The sequence below is a fragment of the Symphodus melops genome (genome assembly GCF_947650265.1).
Source record: "Symphodus melops genome assembly, chromosome: 14".
Classification (NCBI taxonomy): domain Eukaryota; kingdom Metazoa; phylum Chordata; class Actinopteri; order Labriformes; family Labridae; genus Symphodus; species Symphodus melops.
In genome coordinates, this window is record NC_136704.1 from 7,368,677 (window position 1) to 7,395,596 (window position 26,920).

General features: G+C 41.7%; 2 long non-coding RNA genes across 2 annotated transcripts; both read right to left on the reverse strand.

Moving 5' to 3' along the window:
• Positions 1-2,947: 2,947 nt before the first annotated feature.
• LOC306834688 lies at positions 2,948-4,623 on the reverse strand. The gene is made up of 2 exons (XR_013780524.1): positions 4,541-4,623; positions 2,948-3,464 (listed from the first exon to the last, which is right to left on the reverse strand). It is a non-coding gene; the product is annotated as an uncharacterized lncRNA (long non-coding RNA).
• Positions 4,624-16,308: 11,685 nt separating this feature from the next.
• LOC306834689 lies at positions 16,309-20,589 on the reverse strand. Its single transcript, XR_013780525.1, has 3 exons — positions 20,436-20,589; positions 16,911-17,039; positions 16,309-16,447 (listed from the first exon to the last, which is right to left on the reverse strand). It is a non-coding gene; the product is annotated as an uncharacterized lncRNA (long non-coding RNA).
• Between the last annotated feature and the right edge of the window lie 6,331 nt (positions 20,590-26,920).

Sequence of the window (26,920 nt, forward strand, 5' to 3'; positions counted from 1 at the left end):
GGACTCCAGCTCCTTCTCAGCCTTGGGAGATGGTAAATAGTCATGTAGTCTCTTTTCTCACACTAGGGGATAGATTGTGCCCTGCCAGGTGGGCAGTGGCTCTATGTGGCGTGATGGGGAAGTGATCTGTGTAATGTGATGGAAATGTATAAGTGTTCATGTTTGCCTTTTCTCGGGGCCTCTTTCTCTCCTCACCATGGGAGAGAGGGGTCTTCGAACGCTTATCTTGCCTTCGAATAAATGTTCATTGAGACCAGATCGATCTTGGGGTTCCTTTTTGAATAGATCTTCTCACTCTTTATTTTCACTCTTTGGTAATGGAAAAAATTCCACAACACAGCCTTCTCTGAAACAAAGCTTGATTGAGTTTTTAACAGAGAGTCACATGCCAGTGACAGAGTAGATGAACTGCTGCATGTCTTCCAGCTTGTTTGTCTAGCGTTTTTCTCCTTTCTTGAATTTATTAGTTCGCTGTTAGCGGTAAGCTGCTATCATATGACGCTATTTACATAACGGCTATAGTTATCCGGCTTACATGCCGCCTACCATTTAGGGCACGGGTGGCTGTGGAAACGCAAACGGGATCAGGCTTAATCAAACCAAACTGCTGTGTGGAAACGGGGCTTTACACTTCCATTTTGTTTGTGAATCATCCCCTATGTTTTGTTGTTCATTATCCCAACTTTATTTGTGAAAAAATAAACAATTTTCTTGATTAGAGACGACTAGATTAGTGTTTTTATGTTCGATTCCCTGTTGAAACATGTAACTTAGTTAGGTGGTCATAACATGCCCTTAGACATTTTTTAAGACAAATAAACCACAGGCCACTGATGAGGCAGTATGCCGGCTCTTAGTTTGTAGCGCTCTGGAAAACTTGGCGTGAGATCTACAACTAAATATGAAAAGGGTGTTCAATCTGATGGTGCGACTGTATTTCCCTTTGTAAAAAAGATTTTGAGTGAGTAACATTACACTCATGTTATGTCTGTACTAGCCTGTATAAAACAGGCTAAAACATGATTAAAGAGGTGTAATGATACGTGGTAGTGAGTGAGAATAGACAGGATGCCTCCCTGCAATAGTTTGTAATTTGCGCTGCGCACATTCAGGTGCACAGTGTAAGTGGCTTGATTATTCAAAGTGTTTTTTGGTGAATTATTCCCACAACCTCAGAAACGATCGAACAGACACATTGAATATTTCGGCATCAGACACAAAAGCGTTTCCTTATTAATGATTTAAATCTCTGGCTGTTTAACATCAAATATTATATACGCAGACAGAAAGCGTTTAATGATTTGATCTGCTGGAATCCTCTGTATATTCTCTAGTGTGAGCGTAATAGACACCGGACAGTCTGTTTTAATATATGTAGTCATACTATTTATTATAAATCCAACTCTGTTACAAGAGAGCGCGTGCGTGTGCGTGTGTGTGTGTGTGTGTGCGCAGTGGGGAAAAACGGAACGCGCAGTTTGGAAACGTAACGAAACACAACCTTTACTTCTGTCGGTCCTTTATCCCATTAAAACTTTAAACTTTTTGTAGTAGCCTAATATATGTGCACGCATTAAACTGTGGAGTGTGTGTGTGTGTGTGTGTTTGTGTGTGCGCAGTGGGGAAAGACGGAACGCGCGGTTTGGAAACAAACAGAAACACAAGCTTTACGTCGGTCCTCTATTCCATTAAAACTTTAAACTTTTTGTAGTAGCCTAATATATGTGCACGCATTAAACTGTGGAGTGTGTGCGCTGTTGTGCATGTTTGTGTGGATTACGTGCGCTGTGAACTCACGTCAGGAGAATCCTGCACCATACACTGTATTTTCTATAACAACGTGAGCACTGAGCTGCATGAGGAATAAACAATAAAGACATGGTGCTGCATTTGCACAGGCCGTGTAATCGGGTTCTATGTCTGTCTGTCTGTCTGTCTGTCTGTCTGTCTGTCTGTCTCTCTCTCGCTCGCTCTCTCTCTCGCGCGCGCACAGCGCGGCACCGTAATACGTTGTACAGATTTGCCGTTTTTACAAGCAACTCCCATACAATGTAAAGGGGAATGATCGGCACTTGCACCTTCTACAAATTGTTTTTTAATTGATTGAATGTGATTACAAACTTTATATATGCTGATGTGAACAAAGCACGAGCCCATATATGGCGAGCTGACACCTGTCACTCAGCAGGACGCCTGCTCCGGGTCTCTCCTCACACCACAACTTCACTTCTCTCCTGAGGCCGTTATTCCTCTAATCCTGCCTGTTTCTGCTCTCTATCACATCTAACAGGTTCAGAATAATAAGCCAGTGGACCATTATATGTAAAGGAATACATATTTTCTTCCTCTTTATTGACAGGAGTGACACTCGGATCCATGATTTTCAATGTTAAACAGACGGGGATTCAGCGGGACTCCCTTATGTTACGTCACAGCCGAATGCGGAAGTAAAGAGCAAAGCCCTGCGTCTCCAGGAGACCCTGTGGGTTATTAATTTCTGAATTTGTTTAAAAACAGTATTGTTAACGTATTTTCCTATGATTAGTTAAGTTTTGTCTTTAACCTGCAATATGCTCTTTAAGAGAATTCAAACAGTTCTTATCATGGCTGCCACTTAAAAGCTTCCGGGTTTAAGGTAAAAAGCAAGGCACACCTTGTTTTTAATGACCAACATGCACACAGTGGTGAAAGATCTGTGTGTAAAGTAAAAAGGAGTTCGTAAGAAGACTTACTTTGTGTCTGAGGGTCCAGGTTCATTACTGAAGTTTGGATTTTCATCTTTAGACAGACCATTCTTCAGAGACAGACAGCTGGGTACATGAGACTCTGCTCTCTGTGTGCTCCACTCAAATCTGCAATAACAAAGTTTTGTTATTTTTTCATAGCCTGAATACCTCTTTAGATACCAAATTTAAAAAAAAAAAGAAGAGTGGGCATCCACACAAGGTGTTCTTGTATTTAATGACCAACAAGCACACTGTGGTGATACAGAAAAGATCTGAAAAAGAAGTTTGGAAGTCGACGTACTTTGTGTCTGAGGGTCCAGATTCATTACTGAAGTTTGGATTTTCAACTTTGTACAGATCACTCTTCAGAGACAGACAGCTGGGTACATGAGACTCTGCTCTCTGTCTGCGCCGCGCAAATCTGCAATAGTAATAACACATTTTATTTGTAGAGAACTTTACATTGAGAAATCTTAAAGTGCTGCAGAGTTTAAAAGATTAAGGAATTGTTAAAACATAACACAAAAGAGAATTTAGCAGAAGGCCTTTCTAAAAGGAGATCTTAAGGCTTCGTTTAAAAGCAGCTTTTGTCTGTGGGGCTCCGGCAGGGCATTCCATGGTCTTGTAGCAGCAGAGAAGGCTCTATCACCCATGGTGCGGAGCTTAGTCCTTGGTGCAATGAGAATGTGTGTAGATATTGAAGGGAGGGGGCCTGATGTGTTCTGGGGGTGAGGAGCTCTTGGAGGTAAGGGCAGATCGATAGATCTATAAAAAAAAAATGAAAATAAATGTTTGGAGTTACTGGAGCTGTTATTTATTATGGTGGAGTACAACCTGGGCTGTGCATCCCTCAGCATGATCTGCTGCTCAAGGACATACCCAGCTGCCTTCTTCTTTCACAGCTGTTGTATCATGGTGCTGTGTGTGAAAAAGAGACTGACCTGGATGTTCAGGGGGCATTGAGGTCCAGTAACAAAGCAACAGCAGGTGCGAGAGGAAAGAGTTGAGAATCCCAGGCCAGGGCATCCATGTCAATGTTTTTTTAGGTTTCTGAAGTGGATCTGCTGCTTTGCTTTGGTGTTGGGGGAAAGGAAGGGCAGCTCTATTGACATAACCTTGACCTGTAGGTGCTGATGGGAGGGGAGTTAGAGATTAGCCAAGTAACTTCAGGGTTAACCACGGGTTCTCAGACCTACAAGGGCTGTTCACGTCTCACTTGGGTATATCATATAAGACAGGGGCCCTCAATAGGCGGCCCGCAGGGTACGTCCAGCCTGCCAGCCGCCTGTATACCCGGACTTGTCTACAAGTGGATTTTGGGTAAGCACGAGAAGCCATTCTCAGATACAGAAATAATATAAGAATGCATGACTGAAGTTATGGATACACAAAAAGACAGCTGAAATTAAACAAATTCCCCTCTCAGATTCCACCGCAACCAGACACACTGAAGATTGGCTGGTGATCTATGTGATGGAATAAAAAATAAGTGTGTTTCACTCGCCTTGGATGAGTCCACTGACACTGCTCAGTTAATGGTGTTTGTGAGGTGTTATGATGTAAAAAGGGAGTTTGTTGAATATGTGTTAGGCATGGCAAACCTCTGTGGACAGACAAGGGGTGAAGACATTTACAACGCAGTACTGGAAATATTGAATGAAAGAATAGATGTGAAGAAAGAAGGCAGAGAGAGAGAGAGGACTGGTGCAGAGCCTGAAAGTTCTCCACCCTCACCTGATATCTTACCACTGCATAATTCACCGGTCTGTCCTTTGTGCAAGTCTTGGAGAAGTCTACTCTGAAATCATGGCAACAAAGATGAGACTCATAAACTTCTTGAGAACATCAAGCATCGCTTGCTGCATTTGTTCCTGACGGAGGTCAATGCAGCGTTTGATGATTCGCTCCTGCAAAGGTGGCTTAGCAAAGGCAAGGTCCTGGAGGGTTTGTGGGCCATTAGGAATTAACTACACACTAAAAAATGCTGGGTCAAAATTGCCCCAATATGGCTTACACCTACACAGCACTTGGTCATTTTGACCCAGCATGTTGGGTTATTTTTTTAATTCTAAAATTGGGTCATTCTAACCCAACCGTTGGTTCCTTTTGACCTTTTCATGGGGTTATTATAATATATGCTTATTTTCACCCAGTATAGGGTTATTTATGTATCTTTCTGCTGTATTATTTAGCCATACAGAAAATTATTTCAGCATTGAGAAACAATACTTTACACAAACTGTTTCTAAACAAATAGAATCAACACAAATATTACAGTTAATTAATATGCTGTATTTATTTGCAACAACATTTTAAAACATATACGAACATGACAACATTAACATATAACCTATTAATTAACAATAACCTATATAAAAGTATATTAATTAAACCAAACTGAAACAAAAGGATTTTTATGTTTTTTTATTCATCAAAGATGTCCTTAAGAATTTAATTGCTGGCAACTCTTTGCCAGGCAGCTGATACACGGCTGTTTGTAAAAAGTCCCAAATGGGCGCATTGCTTTGGGTATTGAATGTCAAATATGTAAAAAGCCTTGAAGCAAGCATCAACGGCCGCAAGCAGTGTGATGTGTTCCAGAGCCTCTCCATGGATCACAGAGAAGAACTGAGAAGAAGTGTGTCCATGGAGAGGATCCCCTAGAATGAGGACGAAGGACTCTGGTCTGGTCTTCAGGGCCTCCCTCAGGAAATCAGGAATGTTTGTTTCAACCTGTGAATTAGAAATAAATTAAAAAAATAAACTTTAAAATAGAACAGTAATTAAGAGGTAATGAAAGAGGGGCGAGGCCTTGTGTGGTTTAAATAAGATGTCACAGAACAGCCCAAATTCTCCATCCATCTTTCAAACGTGCCCCTAATACTAGTCTTTAACTAGTCACTAACTTTTTTTTAGTTTCATGAGAATCACGCCACCATGAGGCCAGATGACTCAGAACTTTACAGATGATTCTGGCCTGACCGAAACCAACGCGGCAGATCCTTTTCTGAACCCTAACTCCAACATAATAATGCAAAAACATTTATGATCCCTAATGCCAAGCTTAAAGTTAAAAAAAAAACCTGCGCCTGAACTTTTTTTTTGCAGGGGTTAGAGTAAAATAGTGGTCACCAACAGGTCAGGCTTCTACCTGTAGGGCCATGGATGTGCACAGGAAATAGAAAAAGATTTGAATGAAAGCTATTTGAGATGCACTAATTTTGAAAATAGAGGGTTTGGAGGGACGGTGGTGCGAGAAACAAAACTTTTTTTGTAACCAAACATAAGGGGATTGCTTGTTCTCACATGACCAAAGGAACTGCCCTAAGGGGGAAACACTCCCTGCTCCTATTTAACTGCTCCAAATGAGCCAGGTATAAAACGCATAGGCTACGTACCATGTATTCTCTTTGCAACATGCACAAACCATAATGTATGCACCCTCACCACTCAGGAAGAATATATACCCCTACAGTTGAGAAAAAGCTAAATTGACATATACTTACAGGTTGCAGGTCAATAAAGGCTGTTTGGGCCTCCTGCATTGTGGGGCGGATGGTCTTATTCCCCACTTTAAATCCTGGTGCAGGAAGGAGGGATGGGAGGACACACATCGCCATGTCTCCTTTCATATCTGGAGGAAACAAGGAGAAGTGGTTATAATAGAAAGATATGTCTAAAGAATGCATGCACGTTTTTCTTCAGTTCTTTCGAAGATTTCTAAAACTCTTTGACAGGGCCATGCAGACACATGCTGATAGGAAAAAAAAAAGTTTCAGCGATGTCTAACAGAGCAGATTGAAAATGGCGTCAGCAGCGCACAGGACTCCTTATGGAGGAGAAACTTTGTAAATTGTCAAGTGGAGATACAACTGTGTTCAGGAGTGTGAAAATGGTTAAACACATGCAAAAAAGACACATGGGATGCAATACACATAATTAATGTACGTTAGAAGTGTGTGCTCTTGCGTCTGTCTTCCATGAAGTAAAAACTGTTTCTAAACTATAAAAGCAATAGAACTCTTGAAATTCTATGATGTAACCTAGAACATGACATCAAGGTTTTGATGATCTAAGGCATGTGGTTTAGGTCTATGATCAAATCACAGCCCTGATGTTATTTACTATCAGTCCCTCCAGGATTTCGCAGACTTTTAGGGGGATTGTTGCGGCCTTAAATGCCTGATTTCACGGCAGCTTTTCCAAAAAAATTCAATGAATGTTGCGATGTTTTTAGCGTTTTTTTGCAATTAAATTGCGACAGGAAGCAAAAATTGTAAAATAGTTGTGATTCTTTTTTCATGTCAATTATTTTCTTGCTCACACTTTGATGTGATTGAGTGATATTTTAACCTGAGCAGAGCAATTTACTTTGAGCAGCATATTCCTCTGCCTCACTCACCGACGTCTGCCTCTCACATACGCACGTGCGCCCACGCACACACCGACACACACACTCTGTCATTTTTGTGTGGCCGCACCAAGCTCTTTCCTCTTTTCAGAAAGATCGTATCTAGTACCCAGATTGTTTATGCTCCGTGTCTGCTGGGTTAAAAAACCCTCTCAAATATTAAACATGCAGTAAAAAGTGACGGAGCAGCGTCAGCTACACAGCGGCACTTGTTGTCATGGAGACAGGAAGGACCAGCAGAACTTCTCTTTTCAGCGCACTAATGCTTCATGCTCACTCTCCTGAGTGCATATAAACAAGAAGTGAGTTTGGTCCGTGCTCACTAAACTTTGGTGACGTATAGCTCGCTGTTTTCACAGGGAACTACTCTGATTGGTGAAAGTTGTAGGGAAATTTATTTTGATTGTTCAAATTTGCAGAAAAGTTGCAGTGATTGGACAAAATTGCAAAGTCGCCCAGAAATCGCTGGGATTGGTGGAATTTGCATGAATTGTTGCGATCCATCTACTATAAACACTCCCTCTATACTGCCTATTGATTGCAGTATTGATCAATTAAACCACTCAATTCTAATTGGCCTTAGAGCTGTTCATCATTGCCACCTCACTAAATTAATTTAATAAGTAATAATAATAATTGCTAATGGTGCAAAAATAAAGGCTTCTTCAATGCCATTGTGTTTTTTGTTTCAGTACATAGTATTTTTCCTTACATATGCCACATTTAAGACCTACCATGTCTGGACTATCCACGTTTAGTGGATACTCTGTGAGAATTTCAGCCAAGCTTTTGGCCCCATCATCCCGTATCCACTTTGCCCGATGAATGGCCGTGTCCCGCATGTATTCAGACACCTGGTTGAGAGGCCAAATGTTGTTTTTCAACCATGCAACCATTTGCATGGCCTCTTAGGAGATATGTCCGAAACTGTTGGGAAAAGTGGAACACTTTATCTGAAGCAGTTTTTTTTATTTTTGGCCTTTTTATTGATAGGACAGTGGATAGAGTCGGAAACAGGGAGAGAGTGGGGAGAGACATGCGGGAAAGTGGCCACAGGCCGGACGCGAACCCGGGCCGCCCGCGCGAGGAGCAAAGCCTCGCAACATGGTGCGCGCGCTGCCGCTGCGCTATCGGCGCCACCCCTGAAGCAGTTTTTATGCAAATATTTTAAATTTGCTGGCACATTCATGAGTACTACAGCAAGACCCTTTTTGATTTTGGTCACCCATGACCCTTCCTCAATTAGTAATCTACAATTCTCCAGTTGTAGTTTACTCTATTCACTAACTATAGGCAAACAACTTTGTTTCTAGGTCATTGTTGGGTTCAGCCAGGATGGCAAAGTTCAGGCTGTGTACGTTTGGAGAACTACGACAAAAGACTCTGTATCCCAGCATGCCTTGCAGGTACTCCCAGAATGCTTTGCCACACCTAACACATAGGTGTGAAGTTTGGGAGGTATAAAACCGGCCATGCCCCTTCTCTCTTTCTTTTTCATACGTCGTCTGGCGACGTTCGAGGATACCAACTCTGCTTCCTGTTTCAACACGCTTCTCTTTGTTTAAAAGTTTTGGCGCGCAGCTAATCCAAAGGCCTTGAAGCATACCGACGTCCTAATTTCCGAGCCTAGATCATCCACTTGAACGCATCTCAAAGAAGAGCGTCTTATTTCTCCCATAGTAAAACGGTATTGAGAGAGACTGTAAGGATTACGTCTCGTTCCGTCCTTTAAAGAAAGGACATCCACGGAGATCACCTCGCTTGACGGAGGACACCACAGCCCTTTGCTCAACCCCTTGGATGGCGCCGCCATCCCCAACAACTGCAGAAAGGCCGTTCCAGGACCTCTTTTCTTCCTTTCATCAACCGTGGACAAAACGGTTACAAGTGAGGCTTAGCTAGGTCTGGGAAGTTAAATATAGAGAGTGTGTTTAATAACTGAGTTATTATTGTGAAACGGTGATAATATTTACTTGGTGTTTGACCACTGTGTCTTAGGTTTTATGAGAGTAAAACCTCTTTTGTTATCTTTATTTGGGCTGCTACGTCCCGTGTGTTTCTCTGTGAACTCTCGCATCATAACCGGGTAATAGACTCATTATCAGAAAGACTAGTGTGAACGCCGTCTGATACAAATCTGGCCACTGGCTTCTGGTAAGTGAAGTAAACTATGCTCTGAGTTGTACGTGAGCTCCAGGCCGAGTTTGAGCTTTCGAGGTGCGTTGTTTTCTCTCTCGCTTTACACACACACCTTTCGGTAGTCGCACACACAGAGATCTGTGGCTTTCCAGACGCTGCAGAAACGTAGATCACGTTCTGTGTCCGCCATCACGTGACCACGTGTGGTCCCTCTCTCTCCCTCTCTCTCTCTCTCTCTCACTCTCACAGAAACACACACACACACACATGTGCCACGCTTGTTTGTTTTTGTTTGTTACCTGTAGTTTGGTTTATAATAGTTGTTTGTTTGATTGAGTTTCATTGATTAACTTGATGTTGCTTTGTTAAATAAATTCTGTTATAATTTAAAGAGCAGTTGTTTGTGATTACTGTGTATTCACATTGTGACTTAGGCTGGGTGAAAGGGCCTTGTGTTCGGATTTCACACCTTCAATTAAATACAGATTATTAATTATTAATGATATTGGTATTTAATTAACTAATTTGAGACTGATATTTGTAATATTTTGGTTGTTCCCTGTTTACAGGGTGGTGCCCCGAGGTTTATTAAACTCAGTTTAATAATAATTATTGATTTATTTTAATAATTAAGTAAACTTAATTATTAAATTTAATTCGACAACTAAATGTTACATCCTAAAACCCCAACGTAATGTTGCTGCCGTGGAAGGTCCCTACATAATGGTGCCGCCGTGGAAAATCCCCAACATCATATAATAGCAAGTTAACTAGTTGACTTTAGGTTTAAGTGAGCTAGTGAGTGATAAATCTTACCAGGCAAGACAAGATTCCTGCTTCCTTGGTCCGTGTGCCTGCTTTCTCCTGTTCCTTAGACATTCCTCGAAGAAACCAGTTGAGGGACGATGGTTTTGCCCTTGGCTGTACCAAGCCTCCTAAAATAAAAGTTTATATTAATTCCTTCTGATGTTAACAGTTCAATATAGCAAGCAGGCTTTCATTGCATGGTGAATGGCTAATCCTGAATGATACTAACATCAAACCAGGAAAAAAAAGTTTTATGTGTCATGTTTTGGGTCTGTCTGTCTCTTCCCATGTGTGTCTGTTTGTTTCCCTGTCTGTCACTCCCTCTGTGTCTACTAATTATTCTATTAAGGGTCCACAGGTGTGGGCCATTTCGTCATCCGGGTATTTAAGCTGGTTTCTGCCAGGAAGCCAGCGCCGGATTATTGTTCTTCTCCAGTTGGTTGGTAGCTCTTCGTGTTTTCTCGTAATTCAATACTCTGTGAGATTTACCCTGTCGTACTTTTTTGACCCCTTCGTGTTCTCTCTCTCCTTCCCAGTTTGTTTCCAGTCCTGTCGTCCTCACCCCGTGTTCCTCGTCGTCTGTCTTCGTCCTCATCTGGCTTACACGCGTTTCATTGTACATCTAGAGTCACTTATATTATTGTATCACATTTAGTGTCACGTTAATTACTTGCTCACACTTTAGAGTCACATTAATTGCTTGTACACATTTATTATTGTCACATTAGATGTATGCTTCACTTTAGTGTCACTTATTACTGTTTCTCTTGTCACTCGTGTTTTCCAATAAATTGTATTTCGTTACGCTCAGTCTGTCTCGTGCTTTTGGTTCCCATTATTCTATCATAACAGAATAATCCGGCCAAAACATGGAACCAGCCGAGTCAGAGACTGATAGTAATGCGTTGCGTCACGCTTTAGCCTCGCAGGGTATTATGCTCGGTCATCATGATCAGACTCTCCGGGGGTTAACAGAGTCACTCCACGTCATTTCCGCCAGCCTGAATCGCGTGGAGAATCAGCTGCTCACTGCCCAAGCTGCTTCGGTTATGCCTACTAACCCTGTGATTTATATCCCCAGCTCCACTCAGCCTCGTGAGCCCTTTGTCCCGGCACCCAAAAGGTTCTGTGGTAAACTCGGAGACTGTAAGTCTTTTTTATTTCAGTGCACTCTCGTGTTCGAAACGCAACCACTCACTTATGCCACTGACAGAGCTAAAATAGCATATGTCTTGGGGTTGCTCTCGGGTAGAGCACGGACTTGGGGAACAGCGTTTTGGAACAATCCTGTGAATAACAGTGTTCAGTTTAAAGTTTTTTCGGACATTATGACTTCCGTGTTCGACCATCCTGTAGCTAACAAGGATTCCGGCAACCGGTTACTCAGCTTACGGCAGGGGGAACTTAGTGTGGCTGAGTACTCCATTGAGTTTCAAACGTTAGCTATCGAGTTGGGTTGGGACGACCAGGCGCTACAGGGAATTTTTCTTAAAGGGTTGAGTGAGGCAGTGAAAGACGGGTTAGTGGGGCGTCATGAGGTTAATACAACCGCCTCGACAACCGCTTCCGGGAGAGACAACGGGAGCGAGGCAGGGGTGTGTCGCGGGTAGCGGATCAGAGAGGGTCTTCTGGTTCACCCTTTGTGCAATATGCTCCGTCAGATCCTTTTAGTGTCAGGCCCCACACCGCAGCCCAGAATGAGGAGCCCATGCAGTTGGGGCGAAATCGTTTATCGCCGGCGGAAAGGAACAGACGCTTTGCCCTTAGGCTTTGCATTTACTGCGGGGAGGCGGGGCATCAGCTGGTTCATTGTCCGGTGCGGTTAAACGCTCATGCTCACCAGTGACGGCAGGGGTGCTGGTGAGTAGGGCAGAAGTTATAAATTCCCCTCAAAGACGCCTCAATTTAGAGGCTAGTTTCCTGGTTAAAGGGAAACCTTTCACTATCCTGGCATTAGTTGATTCAGGTGCTGACTCTAATTTCATTGATGTGGAGTTAGTCAACCAAGCGGAAATCACGAGTCAACCCATTTCGACACCTCTCAAGGTGGACGCTTTAAGTGGTCAGCTCATAGCCCGCATCGAATCTGAGACTTCACCATTATTGCTGACCGTTGCGGGGAACCACAGTGAGGAAATAACGTTCAACATAATGCCGTCGTCTCACGCTCCGTTAGTTCTCGGTCTGCCGTGGCTTCAATGCCATAACCCGGTGATCGACTGGTCCATGGGTCGGATCACCGGGTGGAGTAATTTTTGTCACGCTCACTGTCTTACTGCGGCTAATCCTTCCTGTAAATTAGCTCCTCGTGTTTCCTCGGTATCATCCGCGGATCTAGCTGCAGTACCTCCAGTTTACCACAACCTCAGCGAAGTCTTTAGTAAAGAGAAGGCGTTATCTGTACCTCCGCACAGACCCTACGACTGCGCCATCGATCTGCTTCCGGGTGCCCCTCTACCGTCTAGTCGTCTGTTTAACTTGTCTGGTCCCGAGAAAATTTCTATGGAAAAATATCTCACAGAGTCATTGAATTCGGGTATTATTCGGCCATCGTCCTCGCCACTCGGTGCCGGATTCTTTTTTGTGGAGAAAAAAGACAAGTCTCTACGTCCATGCATTGATTTTAGGGGGTTGAACAACATTACAGTAAAAAACAAGTACCCACTACCTCTTATCAGTTCAGCATTCGAGCCTCTACACGGAGCTACAGTGTTTACTAAATTGGATCTTAGGAACGCCTACCATCTCGTACGCATTCGGGAGGGGGACGAGTGGAAGACGGCGTTTAACACACATCTGGGTCACTTCGAGTACTTAGTTATGCCGTTTGGACTAACCAATGCCCCAGCCATTTTCCAGGCTTTGATCAATGACATTCTCCGGGATTTTCTCAACCACTCCGTGTTTGTGTATCTGGATGATATTTTGATTTTTTCTAAGGACTTGGACGAGCACGTTATCGTGGTTCAGAAAGTGCTCCAAAGACTATTAGAAAATAAACTCTTCGTTAAGGCTGAGAAGTGTGTGTTCCATGCCGGGTCAGTCTCTTTCCTAGGCTACATCTTGGAGGGCGGTCAAGTTAGGACGGACCCGGCGAAAGTGGAAGCTGTGTTGCAATGGGAAACACCAACTACCAGAAAACAACTGCAGAGGTTCCTGGGCTTCGCCAATTTCTACCGTCGGTTTATTCGTAACTACAGTCAGGTGGTTGCTCCACTCACAAGATTGACTTCTCTCATTGTACCTTTTTCTTGGTCACCAGCGGCGGAGAAAGCGTTTGTGGACCTCAAGGAGAGGTTCTCGTCGGCACCTATCCTGGTGCAGCCGGATCCCACCAAGCAATTTATTGTGGAGGTGGATGCATCGGATTTTGGGGTAGGAGCAGTTCTTTCCCAGAGAGACTCTAGTGACAATAAGATGCATCCCTGTGCCTTTTATTCCCGTAAGCTCTCTCCAGCCGAGAGAAACTATGACGTCGGCAACAAGGAATTGCTGGCCGTGAAATTGGCATTGGAGGAGTGGCGTCATTGGCTGGAGGGAGCAGAGGTGCCATTTGTGGTCTGGTCTGACCATAAGAACCTTTTGTATATCCAGACTGCCAAGAGATTGAATTCTAGGCAGGCCCGGTGGGCGTTGTTCTTCACCAGGTTCAATTTTACAGTGACTTACCGACCAGGAAATAAAAATATAAAGCCAGACGCACTCTCAAGAAAGTTTCACAAGGAAAGTGAGACTCCTAGTGCTCCAGACACTATTTTACCTCCCTCATGCTTGGTAGCTTCAGTTACGTGGGAGGTGGAGTCTCTTGTGAGGGAAGCTCAAAGGGATCATCCGGATCCGGGTGGGGGTCCGGCTAATTGTTTATTTGTACCTAACCATGTTCGTTCCCAGGTTCTCCAGTGGGGACACTCTTCAAAACTGGTGTGCCACCCCGGAGTGGTTCGCACAACAGACTTTATCAAGAGACATTTCTGGTGGCCTACGATGGGTGTGGACATTAAGGAGTTCATGTTGGCGTGTTCGGTATGTGCGAGGGGCAAGGCGTCTCATCGGCCACCAGCAGGGTTGCTGCATCCTCTTCCTGTGCCTGGACGTCCCTGGTCGCACATAGCACTGGATTTTGTCACGGGTCTCCCTGACTCGGGAGGTAACACTATTGTCATGACGATTGTAGATCGCTTTTCTAAAGCTGCTCATTTCGTGGCGTTGCCTAAATTGCCCTCTGCTGCTGAGACCGCGGATTTAATGACAGTCCACGTGTTTCGGCTGCATGGCATTCCTTTGGATATTGTCTCCGACAGAGGGCCACAGTTCACTTCTCAGGTGTGGAGAGCGTTTGTTCGGGCCTTGGGAGCCACCGTCAGCTTATCGTCCGGATACCACCCGCAGTCTAATGGACAGACTGAGCGGGCCAACCAGGATTTGGAAGCCATGCTTCGCTGTGTTTGTGCACAGAGACCACGCAGCTGGAGTCAACATCTGGCATGGGTGGAATACGCACACAATTCACTTACATCCTCAGCGACAGGTATGGCACCTTTCATGTGCTCATTGGGTTATTTACCTCCTCTGTTCCCCAATCAGGAGGAGGAGATCGCGGTTCCCTCCATCCAGGTTCACCTGCGACGGATTTGCAAGACTTGGAGGGAGGCCCGGTCGGCGTTGCTAAGGACCAAGGAGCGGAACCGGAGTTTGGCCGATCGCCACAGGGTTCAAGCGCCGGATTATGTGCCTGGACAAAGGGTTTGGCTTAACGCGAAGGACATACCGCTCAGTGTGGAGTCCAGAAAACTGGCGCCCCGGTTCATTGGGCCCTACGAGATTGACAGGATCATTAACCCCTCGTCAGTGCGTCTCAGACTTCCCCCGGCTTTGAAAATTCACCCTACTTTTCATGTTTCCCAGATTAAACCAGTGGTTACCAGTGTCCTGAGCCCTCCGGCCGTCGCCCCTCCACCCCCCCGGCTCATCGATGGCCATCCGGCATTTACTGTTAATAAGGTTCTGGACGTTCGCCGCAGAGGAAGGGGGTTCCAGTTCCTGGTCGACTGGGTGGGTTACGGTCCGGAGGAGCGGAGCTGGATCTCGAGGGCTTTAATTCTGGATCACTCGGTTATCCGGGATTTCTACAGACGGTTCCCCGAGAAGCCTGGTAGACCGCCAGGTGGCGGTCGTTGAGGGGGGGGTACTGTCATGTTTTGGGTCTGTCTGTCTCTTCCCATGTGTGTCTGTTTGTTTCCCTGTCTGTCACTCCCTCTGTGTCTACTAATTATTCTATTAAGGGTCCACAGGTGTGGGCCATTTCGTCATCCGGGTATTTAAGCTGGTTTCTGCCAGGAAGCCAGCGCCGGATTATTGTTCTTCTCCAGTTGGTTGGTAGCTCTTCGTGTTTTCTCGTAATTCAATACTCTGTGAGATTTACCCTGTCGTACTTTTTTGACCCCTTCGTGTTCTCTCTCTCCTTCCCAGTTTGTTTCCAGTCCTGTCGTCCTCACCCCGTGTTCCTCGTCGTCTGTCTTCGTCCTCATCTGGCTTACACGCGTTTCATTGTACATCTAGAGTCACTTACAGTATATTATTGTATCACATTTAGTGTCACGTTAATTACTTGCTCACACTTTAGAGTCACATTAATTGCTTGTACACATTTATTATTGTCACATTAGATGTATGCTTCACTTTAGTGTCACTTATTACTGTTTCTCTTGTCACTCGTGTTTTCCAATAAATTGTATTTCGTTACGCTCAGTCTGTCTCGTGCTTTTGGTTCCCATTATTCTATCATAACATTATGTCAGCATATAAACCCATTTTAAAGGCGCAAAAAACGAAAGTGAGTTTTAACAGTAGAAACAAACTTACGTAGCCTTTTCCCATGTTGTCTTTGAGGCATGAGAACTGTTCCACAACAGACACTGCCAACTTAGTTTTGGTGTCAGAAGTAGGGCTGACAGAGAGTGAGAGAGAAAAAGAGAAAGATAGAGATGTAAAATTTCTATAAAATAAATTAAGGGTGGGGTGTTATGCATCTTTAATGTTGACATTAAGGCTATTAACTGCCCCAGAGCCTGCTCTGACCAAAATTCACCAAATGGCTTGATAGCAAAAATAAATTATATATATATATATAGTTTGAGCAATGGCAATGAAAATAACAATGCCAAGATTAGCTAACCAACAGGGGCACCAAAGATAGACCCAAGACAGCCATCCCATCAAGGAATGATGCAAACTGCTCCAGAAGGTAAGATACAAGTATGCGCTGCGTGGCTCTTCTTTGCTTAAGTGAGAGGCAGCCTTCCTAATCCAAGCTGAGCAGAATCCCTTTTCCCTCCAGGGTCCGCATTAGTATCTCCCTTATATTCTGAAATTGAGATAAATAAATGTATCACCAGGGTAGGGTGGGGCAGATGGCTGACAGCCCACCCCATCCCCTTTCACATCAACAACAGAGCATGGGGTGTGCAGTGTTCATTATGACTAATATTTAAAATATTTAGTTTTAATCAGACTTGTGAAGTCGCTTTGCGGTAATAGGGGGGAAAAGTAAGAAAACACTAGGTAAGTAGGTGAGGATGGGCTGTAAATGGGCTCAAAAAAAAGACAAAATTCCGATTTGATTAACCGCAAATTTAATTCTTAATTTGTGTCTGTAAATGCTGTCATATAAATGTGTAATTCGGGAAAGTTGGAATTCAGGGCAGTCAAATGGAAATTAAGTTAACTAGGCAAGTGAGAAAAAAAATCAACAGTTCAAACCTGAATATGTGTTTGCAATACACGTAAATTGAAATCCAAGATTATTTAAAACTAGTCAATAAACTTACAAATGTTGCCACATGTCCAGAGGTCGTAGGCAATTCAGGCGTTGGCAGACTGCTTGCCCCCTGAGTTTCCACACTAGACACTGGCATGGAAAGTTCTTGTGGTGTCAGGGCTTGTCCATGGTCCTCATTCTTGAAAAGAAGAAAAGAAAGTTATTAAGCCTATTTCCAGTGGCAAGCTTATATGTGACTTGACCCTTGAAACGAAGGCTCAACCCAGCCCATTTATATCTATAAACATTTATATCCAAAACAGTGATATTGTAGCAAAATACCGTTGGCTAATTCACAAACTCTTGAATCTTGTCTTCCTTGCACTGAAAATGAACTTGGACAAAATCAGCTAAAATGACAAGATGGCCTTTAGAAATGATACAAGAGAGAAGAGATGCGAGCGGGAGTGAGGGAAGTGGCCATGTGTAACGTTAGATTCTTACCTTGTAGTAGATGCCTCAAACAGTTGATTTCATAGACAGGCATAATATTTAATTAATTAATAAGTCCACGTTTGTTTAGTGATATAAAATGTCTGTTTTTTAATTAGGGACTCATTAAAAAAGTCAAATATGTCACATGGTGCATTGTTTCACCAAAGCAGGAAGTTAATTGGTCTGTCCTAACTTTGTGTTAATGGTAGGGATGTCCGATATTATCAGAGGGCCGATATTATCGGCCAATATTGACTTAAAAATGTAATATTTGGAAATATCGGTATCAGATTTTTACAACCGATATTGGAATTTCCCAGTCTGCATGAACGCAGCATGGGACGTTTACGGGCGCGAGCTTGATGACGTTTAACAACAACAAATACATCACGCTAGACTCGTGGCTAAGAAGGAGAAGCCCGGTGAATGAAATGTCCGTGGTTTGGAACTATTTCCAAGTGTCAACCACAGATAATAAATTAGCAATTTGCAATGACTGCAAAGCGTTGGTTAAGCGAGGAGGAAACCAGGTCTTCCTTTAATACATCAAATTTAATAACCCATCTCAAGAAGAACCACGCGGAGTTGCATGCTACATTTGCGCAGCAAAGAGATGAAAAGAAGCCGAAACTGAAGAAAACCACACAGTTGTCGCTTAAAGAGTCAACTGAGAAAAAACAAAACTACAACAAGGACCACCCCAGGCAGAAAGCCATCGATCTGAAAATCATGGAGTGCATCGCAATGGATAACCAGCCTTTTTCTATCGTTAAAGATGTCGGATTTACGAAACTTGTGGAGTTCCTCGAGCCACGTTATTCCATGCCCAGTCGCAAGTATTTCTCTGACCAGTGCTTACCTGAATTGTACAGTATTGTTTACAGCCACGTCGAGAAGCTAATTTCTGGTGCTGTGTCCATTGGCTTCACTACAGATATCTGGTCTTCAAGCGTTAACCAGGTTAGCATGTTGAGTTTGATTGCTCAATGGCTAGATGAGGACTTTGGTTTGAAAAAGGCTGTACTTCATTCTCAAGAGTGCCGTGGGTCTCACGTAGTGGTGAGAGACAATGCACGTAACATGGCTAAAGCTGCGACGGAGTTTGGTGTGTTAAGTCTGCCCTGCATGGCGCACACCTTGCAGCTTGCAGTGAACGGAGGTGCCCTGTCTCACCGAAGTATTTCAGATGCTCTGGCTGTGGGGAGGCGACTGGTAGGACACTTCAAGCACTCGCCACTGGCTTACAGTAAACTTGAGGACATACAAAAGGAACTCAAAATGCCTGTTAAAAAGCTCCAACAAGATGTGCCCACCAGGTGGAATTCCACGTTTTATATGATGCAGAGCCTAGTGGAGCAGAAGAGGGCCATAAGTGCATTTGCTGATGATTGTGAACTCCCTGCAGCTCAGAAACTGACAGCAACTCAATGGGGCCTTCTAGAGAAGATGATCCCCTTACTGCAACCTTTTGAGCAGCTAACCAAGGACATCAGCTCTGCAGAGGCCACTGCTGCAGATGTAATCCCTGCTGTTGTGTCCCTGACACGGCTGCTTACCAAGGAAGATGAATCTGACAAAGGTGTGAAAACAGCCAAACGCGCTCTACTGGAAGCTGTCAGTGATCGCTTTAATTGTGTGCAATCTGAACCTCTTTATGCCATTGCGACCATGGTTGATGCTCGTTACAAAGATCGTTTCTTTGACATGGATAAGAAAGAAAGAAAGTGGTGAATGAAATGACCCATGGCAGCAATGGAGAGGCTGCTGGTGGAAGTGCAGATGACCCAGGCCGGGAGGACCAGGACTGCCCACCTAAGAAGGCCTGAACTGGAAGCATGAACCTGCGGGACATGTACCAAGAAATCCTTGCAGAGAATGAAGTTGCAGATCTAGCACCTACAAGCGAGACAGCGCAGGTGAGTAGTTGATTAACTTAATCATCAAACTAAATTTAATCTGCTGTGCTGAGTGAGTGACATTAAAAATATACATTACATGCAATGAATACAATAACCATTTGGCTGTCAGTGCTTCAAAGAAAAATAATAGAAATTCTATTAAAGAAAAGGAAGAATTCTATTATATATTTATTCCCCCTCTCTCTTTTTTTTTATTCTTTCTTTAGGTGCACGCATATCTAGGAGAAGCCATCCTCCAGAAAGGATGCCCTTTGAAGTACTGGAGGCTCAACCAGGCCCTCTTCCCTGCTGTTGCTCGTGTTGCACGCAAGTACCTGACTGCACCCTGCACCAGTGTTGACAGTGAACGACTGTTCAGCACTGTTGCCCACATCATTGATGAGAAGAGAAATCGCATACATTGCGACAATGCTGAGATGCTTGTATTCATACAGAAAAATCTACCTCTCACACATGAGGACATGGGGAAATAGAAATAGACCAGTTATATGGACGAGTCAACTTCAGTCTTTGTTTTTGTTGCACTTTAAAGGAGGGCTGTTTTAATTTTGTGAGCATTTCTGTGCCATTCTTGTTAATATTTGCACTATTTTGTTACTCTTAAAAGAGATTGAGCCCAGTTTGATATTATTTGACAAGTTATGGCCAGTTATTCATTCATTGACTGTTTACAACTAATGGACTGAAGAAATGCCTCTTTTTTATATTGTCTGTGGTGTTGTTGAGGTTTCTCTCTAACACTTAATAAATGGCACTTTGTTTCCATAATTTAAGTTGTTCTCTTATTTTCCTCAGTGTGTACATTTGGAAAGCCATCATATTCACATATGCATCCAGTGGGGCATCACAATAAAATTAGGCATAATGTGTTAATTCCACAGGAGATATTTTATGTTGTTGTTACCTAACAGTTTGGATGTAAAAAGCCAGCGAATATCGGTATCGGTGATATCGGTATCGGTGATATCGGTATCGGAAATTAAGAGTTGGACAATATCGGATATCGGTAGAAAAGCCAATATCAAGCATCCCTAGTTAATGGGATAATAATATGTGGATAATTGGCAAATGTCTGAATCTGTTGTTTGTACATGACCTATTTGTGAAACTTCATGTAGTCAGTGGGAGCGAATGATAGTTTATTTTGTTTTTTACTTTTCGTTGTGCATAAATAACTTCACCTGTCTGCCTTGTCTCTCTGCTGGACTGCCCCTCTCCTGTCTCTCTGCTGGACTGCCCCTCTCCTGTCTCTCTGCTGGACTGCCCCTCTCCTGTCTCTCTGCTGGACTGTCCCTCTCCTGTCTCTCTGCTGGACTGCCCCTCTCCTGTCTCTCTGCTGGATTCGGGTTGCAAGTGATAAACAGATAGAGGGAAAATGTATAAACATGGTCTTGTCTTTAATTAAAACTACCACTAAATCCCTGTGCAGAGTCTCTGTGAAAAGAAGGCAGAATTTAAGTTTCGCAATGTAGACCCGCTGTACAGAGGGGAAGACAATTCAGTTTTTATGTAATTCTCTCAGACTTTCAGTGTCAGACAAAAGAGTTCACTCTCACCCCCCGTCTGCTTCATACAGGTAACAGCTGGAGGACAATGTTTAAGTCTGCTGTAGTCTGTTAAGTCAGTCTGTAGTCAATTTCAGAGGGGCTGTGAGGCTGTGTTCCTGTGCTTGCTGCAGCACTGAAGCCTGCGCTGTGTGATGGGGTGCGCGGTTAGGAGTTATGTTCGCTCTGTTTTATTTATTTTTTTATGTTTTTATTTTGTCTGTTTATCACTTTCAACCCGAATCGCCAGGTGTGATCCGAACAGGTCAAGCCTGATCCTTTTCACCACCATTTATGACACACACAAACACAGAAAGAAAGAATACAGCAGCCAATCACCACCCAGATAAACCCAGATTTGTCTGTTCAACTCATGTGCACTTACTGCTGGCCAGGTGCAGCCTGTGTCCAAAACCTTGCTCCTGCTGTTGTTTCCATGTCACAAATAAGTCAGGCTAGTATGATGTGACTACAAACGTGGTAATATGCTTTAAAGGGGAAAAGTACACACACACACACACACACACACACACACACACGATTAATTGCCCTTCTCTACTTCACCACAAACATTTAAACAGCACAGCTACTTAATTTTTTGTGTTACTTGTACACTGACGCAATGGGCAATACAATCTCAGACACACACAATTAGGAACTAAAATCAAAGACACACTCACCTTCAAACTTTGGGGTCAATAGCTCCAAGTGCCACGCTGCCAGTGTCTTGCGAACAAAATCATCCATTAAATATCTATAGAAAAATATAAACAATTATAAATCTTACTGTTCTGAAGCTTTAAAAAATACATTTGTTAATTTCATCTCAATGATAGTGCTGGTATGATTAACTCAACCAAATATGTTTGCTTTTGTATGAATGAAGACTACATTTACTTATATTTCTCGCATGTTTGGCTACATTGTAATCATTAATCAAACACCACAGGCTAACGTTTCCGTCTTCATCAGCCTGCTGACTCGACAGCTTACAACAATTATCCATTTAAACAAAGTTAAAATTTTAACATGTAAATTCAGGCGATCACTATAACGTTAATATTCCTCTTATTGCCTTGGGACATGGAAACAAAAGTTAACGTTAGTTTAAAAACGTCCCATGAACAAGTCATCAAGTCATCGCCTGACATTGAAGATGTGTGCTGCTGTAAACTACAGCATAAATGATTTGTGGTGATGGCCTTTCTCGCACGGTTGCTCTGTTTTGGTGTGATGTTACAGATAACACGTTGGGAATCATCTAGAACTCCTTGGTAATGTCCTCCTCCACTTACATAAAATGAAGAGCCCTTTGTCATGCCATTACAGCCTATTTTACATCACTAGATTAAAACAAGAACCTCTTGCTCTTTGAAGCATTTCAGTCAGGATTAGTACTAACTCTTAAGCATCATATTTTCTTTTGTTCTTTGGTAGTCCTTCCTTCATTTGCTGCTCAAATCACATCTTTTTTCTAACTTGCTGCTGATTTATCTTATCACAAGGGAGAAAATTAGTGGAAAAGTTGTCTAATCAGACTTTTGCTAACTGCTTCATTCATCCACTGATGCACATTTATTTTTCGTCTATCACTGTATCAGCTAGCCTGAAAATCCCTGGATGCAATTTGCAGTATCTCATGATATTTTAATCTCGAATTTAACTTTTCTAAAAAATTGTAAAATGACAACATTATTTCTATGTTTCTGCGATTGAATCTTCCTGCGTACTTTTCCATAAACACAATATTGTAACTCTCTAGCACTATGGTTTAACCAGCCTGCTAGCATGTAAGTGGTTCGTTTACTGCCTTGAGTTGCAGCAGTTCAACCGTTGGTCATGTGTGAATATTAAAAAATACCAAGCAGTGACATTGTCCCAACCTGATCCTATAAACAGACATAAATCAAAGTTTTAGACATTTTAGACTATTGTTTTTTTTCATGGTTGTCATTTTATGCCTTGTTCAGGAAAGTTAAATAAACTTTTATTTTATTTTCTAGATAAATATCCATTTCTCTTCAGAACTTAAGGATATTTGATACAAACAAGTAGTGACATCTGGTGGATAACTGTTGGTTGTACATTTGTATGGAAGGAAATCATACAATATCATAAGTTTTTATCTCAGCACTGCTATCTATAAAAGATTCTGTCTTTTGGCATGGCAGGTGGTTGCATAGGATGCCAGGCTCTCTCTCTCTCTCTCTCTCCCCCTCTCTCATTTTACCACTTACTCACTGAGCACTCCAGAACAAGAGGAGAAGAAAAGAGATGTTGGAGTATTCAGTTCCTGGTGAAATAAACCCTTTGTTTTCAGAATGTTTCAAAACAGTAGTTCGGGTCAGTAGTTAGACCCTGACTTAACATGAAGGATAACTGTCTGTCTGTCTGTCTATCTATATTTAAGGATATGTTTGAAAAGTGTTTAGAATATGAATACTTTTTTTTTTTTATCAGATTAAGCTTGTTAGTTTGCAATTAAGGGCAGACAGTAGCACTGTCAGTAGTCTGTATGGACTTGGGTTTGGAACCAGTTAAAGTCCCAGTGCTGACAAAAGTAGTTGATAATGTTGTTGAATTTGTGCCAAGTCACATCCTTGAGTACTGCCGAGATGCCCTTGAACAAGCACTGAACCCCCAACAGCTCTGGCACGCTTCTTGTATAGCAGTGTGTATCAGCTCCTTCCTGTGTGTAATTCGTGCCAGTGTGTGTGTGAGACGCATGTCTCTCAATCATGGAGCAAAAAAACAGATTGAAGCCCTTGGGGTTTAATAAAGAATGTTAATAAAATAATCATTTTTACTTAGTTCTCCTGAAAGATACATGCAAACATGCAACATATGGTTTGGTCTGTCAGTGGAATATTAGCCATATTATCACTGTGTTACTCCCAGTGAATTATGTCAAACACTTCCAACACAACACAAGAACGAGATGAATTATGTCACATTAGCATATTCTGCACATGCTTCATTAATATTCCTGTAATATTTTGAAGGATGAGCCCTCCATTTCTGCTCATCAGCCACTGTTAATTACGTTTCTCTTGCATTTGAAACAAAAAAAAATGGAAGCGAGTACTTAAAGACAAATACTGTAAATGGTAAATGGACCTGAGCTTGTATAGTGCTTTAACAGCACAGGTCACACCTACCCATTCAGACCTATCTAAACACTGATATTAACTAATCCTGTTCAGAGACATTTATTTGTGTTTTGAACACTGAAGATAGTTCAAAGTAAACAATTTTAAAAAAAAAGCAATTGAATAAGTTTTGTTACTATTTAAAAGCAAACGTCATGTTTAGTAACTTTTTAATCACGATGAAAAATAAATGCAGTCAATCAGTCAGCTGGCCTTTTGTTAATCACAAATACAATTTAGAAATTGAAAACATTATTACATGAATCAATGTTGATCAATTAATATCTGTTAATCTGCATATTTTCTAGCAATTTAACCACTAGCACATCATTAGTTTAATTTTTTTGTAGAATATTGTTTGTGAATGTGTATCTGTTTGTGGTTTTTGCTTCCAGACTGTCATTGTGTTTTAAACAAGTGGACATGTGACTTGTTGAATGTCAGGTGACTCTGGCCCAAATTGATCACAATTTTGACTTTTATATCAATGCTATGTTGGGTTCAACATAGTATCAGTGAACAAACTAATAAACATGGCACAGAAAACCATTTAAAGAAGAAATTAAGTTGTTTTTTTTGTGTTGGATTTTTTTCCACTTTTCAATGTACCGGTACAAGTATGGAGCAAGTATCCACTAAGCTGTAATAACAGCAGTTTTTCTCACAAAGAACCCGAGGCCAAAGTCATGTGAGAAGCAAGACAATGGACCTGCTGTCATTTATGCTTGCTACAAGACACATATTCACCAAGAAAGTTACTTTATTAGTTCAACCAAGAAGTAAAACAATAGCTTGGGAGTTTGTAAGTGTGATATTCTTTTGTAATCATCACAACTTTGAAATTTACAAACATCAAAACACATTTTAATTTTGTCTTAACAAACAAAAGTTATGTGATCATTTGTACATGACAGCAATAACGTGTCAAATGTCGACAATGATGTTGTAATCAGGTTTTTATTATTATTATTTTTAAAGGTTTTTTTTTACAGTAAATGTAATTTCTTTTTTATTTATTTAGAACTCAACACTTTGGGTCTGCAACACAAAATGTGTCTGCATGTGCATGGATGAAAATCTCAGGTCATTTTAACCAGAAGAGGGCGCTGGTTATGTGTATTTTCCTTTGAATTTATGTTCATTTCTTCAACTAGATGATTATTTAAATACAAATACTCACATATGAATTACAATTACAATTTGAGCTGTAGTTGACCCTTTTAAAGGGAAAAAATAAAGACTGCATTATATATAATGCTATCTAAAAAGTCTATTATTTCTTTCTACTGCTTTGGTTAATTGATCCAGTTGTAAAAATCAAGTGTTAATCATTCCCTTAAGTGGGGAACAGCTTTCATTCAGAGACAAAGGGTAGGTTTTATAACTAATGAAAGGGGTGGTGTATCTCATAGTAATTCAGCAAGAATCCCTATCACCATTTCAATCAATATTCCCTGAAATATGTTTATTGTAATTATCAAAAATAAATGACAAAATGTGTGTTGATTTCACCTCATTAAGGATTTCTCCCATCTCTCTATGTTTTTTTTTTAAGTAGATCAGAGATAGGATGGGGGATAGATATAACAGGCACCCATTTGCATGCGTATGTGGGTGGATGAAGGGATTTGTTCTTGATTAATGAATAAATTAAATCCTCCTGATTTGGGATTCTGATCATCCTAAGGCTTATTTATCACTAAGTCGAACTATCCTCAACATTTTGTTGTTCTTTTCTTCAATATTTAGATCGTCTCCTGTGGACATTTTGTACTTCCTAACCCAAGACAGTGTCACTGATGTCATACAGTTTAACAGCAAAACCAAACATGTTACTTTGTATATGACAATGAATGAACTAAACTGACTTCTTCTCTCTATGGGGAAATTCATTTCCACAGCACCGCATACTGTTCAAATAGACAAACCCCACCAAAGAACATACAGTACATACACATCATACAGACTATAGAGTAAGACAAGACATGACATGAGTCAATAGTTCTCACTGTCACCTGTCCAGCGAGGCCTTTACAGCTGTTTTTTTATTTAACAATTCCAGGTATAGTTATGAACGTTGAACCTTTTATAAGTTACAGAAACTTGTATTTTACAAGTTATAGAACTATTATAATCTAAATGAAAATTTGAAACTTTATTATGAAATCACATAATTTAGTTCAATTTGCTTTGTATCCGTTTTTCCTAAAAATGTTGTGTGAGACTAAAACCTTGTGTCCAGCAATTAAATAAGTCTTTAAAAAATAAACAAAATACGTAAACAATGTAAATATATTGAGGATCCTCATGACATGGCTTTATTGAGACCTAACTAGGCGCTAAGTAACATAAAGAGTAAAGGAATAAGACAACAAGAAGCATTGATGAACCAACAAGCACAGTACATAAACAAACTATTTTCATTATGTATTTCTTCTTCATTACTGAGTTGGGAAAAATAACTGCCCTCAAGAACAAAAACGCTGAGAAGAAACAATTGCCAGACCAATGGTTTGATTGGAGGAATATTTAAGATTACAGGACAATGTGGACAGTTTGGACAAATCCAAACTGCAAAATTAAACTTTTATAGACTGGAAAAGTGATGACGTATTTTTGTAGGCCAACTTGGAGGTAGCTTCACCAAGTGTTCAAACGAGAATTTGTCTCTGGGATTTTTGAATTGGATGTTGGATCATTGCAAAAAATAAGTTCTGTGGCATATACACGTTTCTGATGTGTAGTTGTTTTGTTCAGCTGGATAATCTTTACAGATGAACAACATTTATATATAGTTTCAAATGTCAATGCAGCCAACAGAAGTAAAAAGCTAACGTTATGCTACAAGCGAGCTACACTGCGGTCAGTTGATTTTGACGTCACGACAGTTATGCTTCATCGATCTAATCAGTGGTTTTGATAAGCTAGCGAGACCGTAGCTTAATAAGTTATGTATTAACCTAATATTTACAA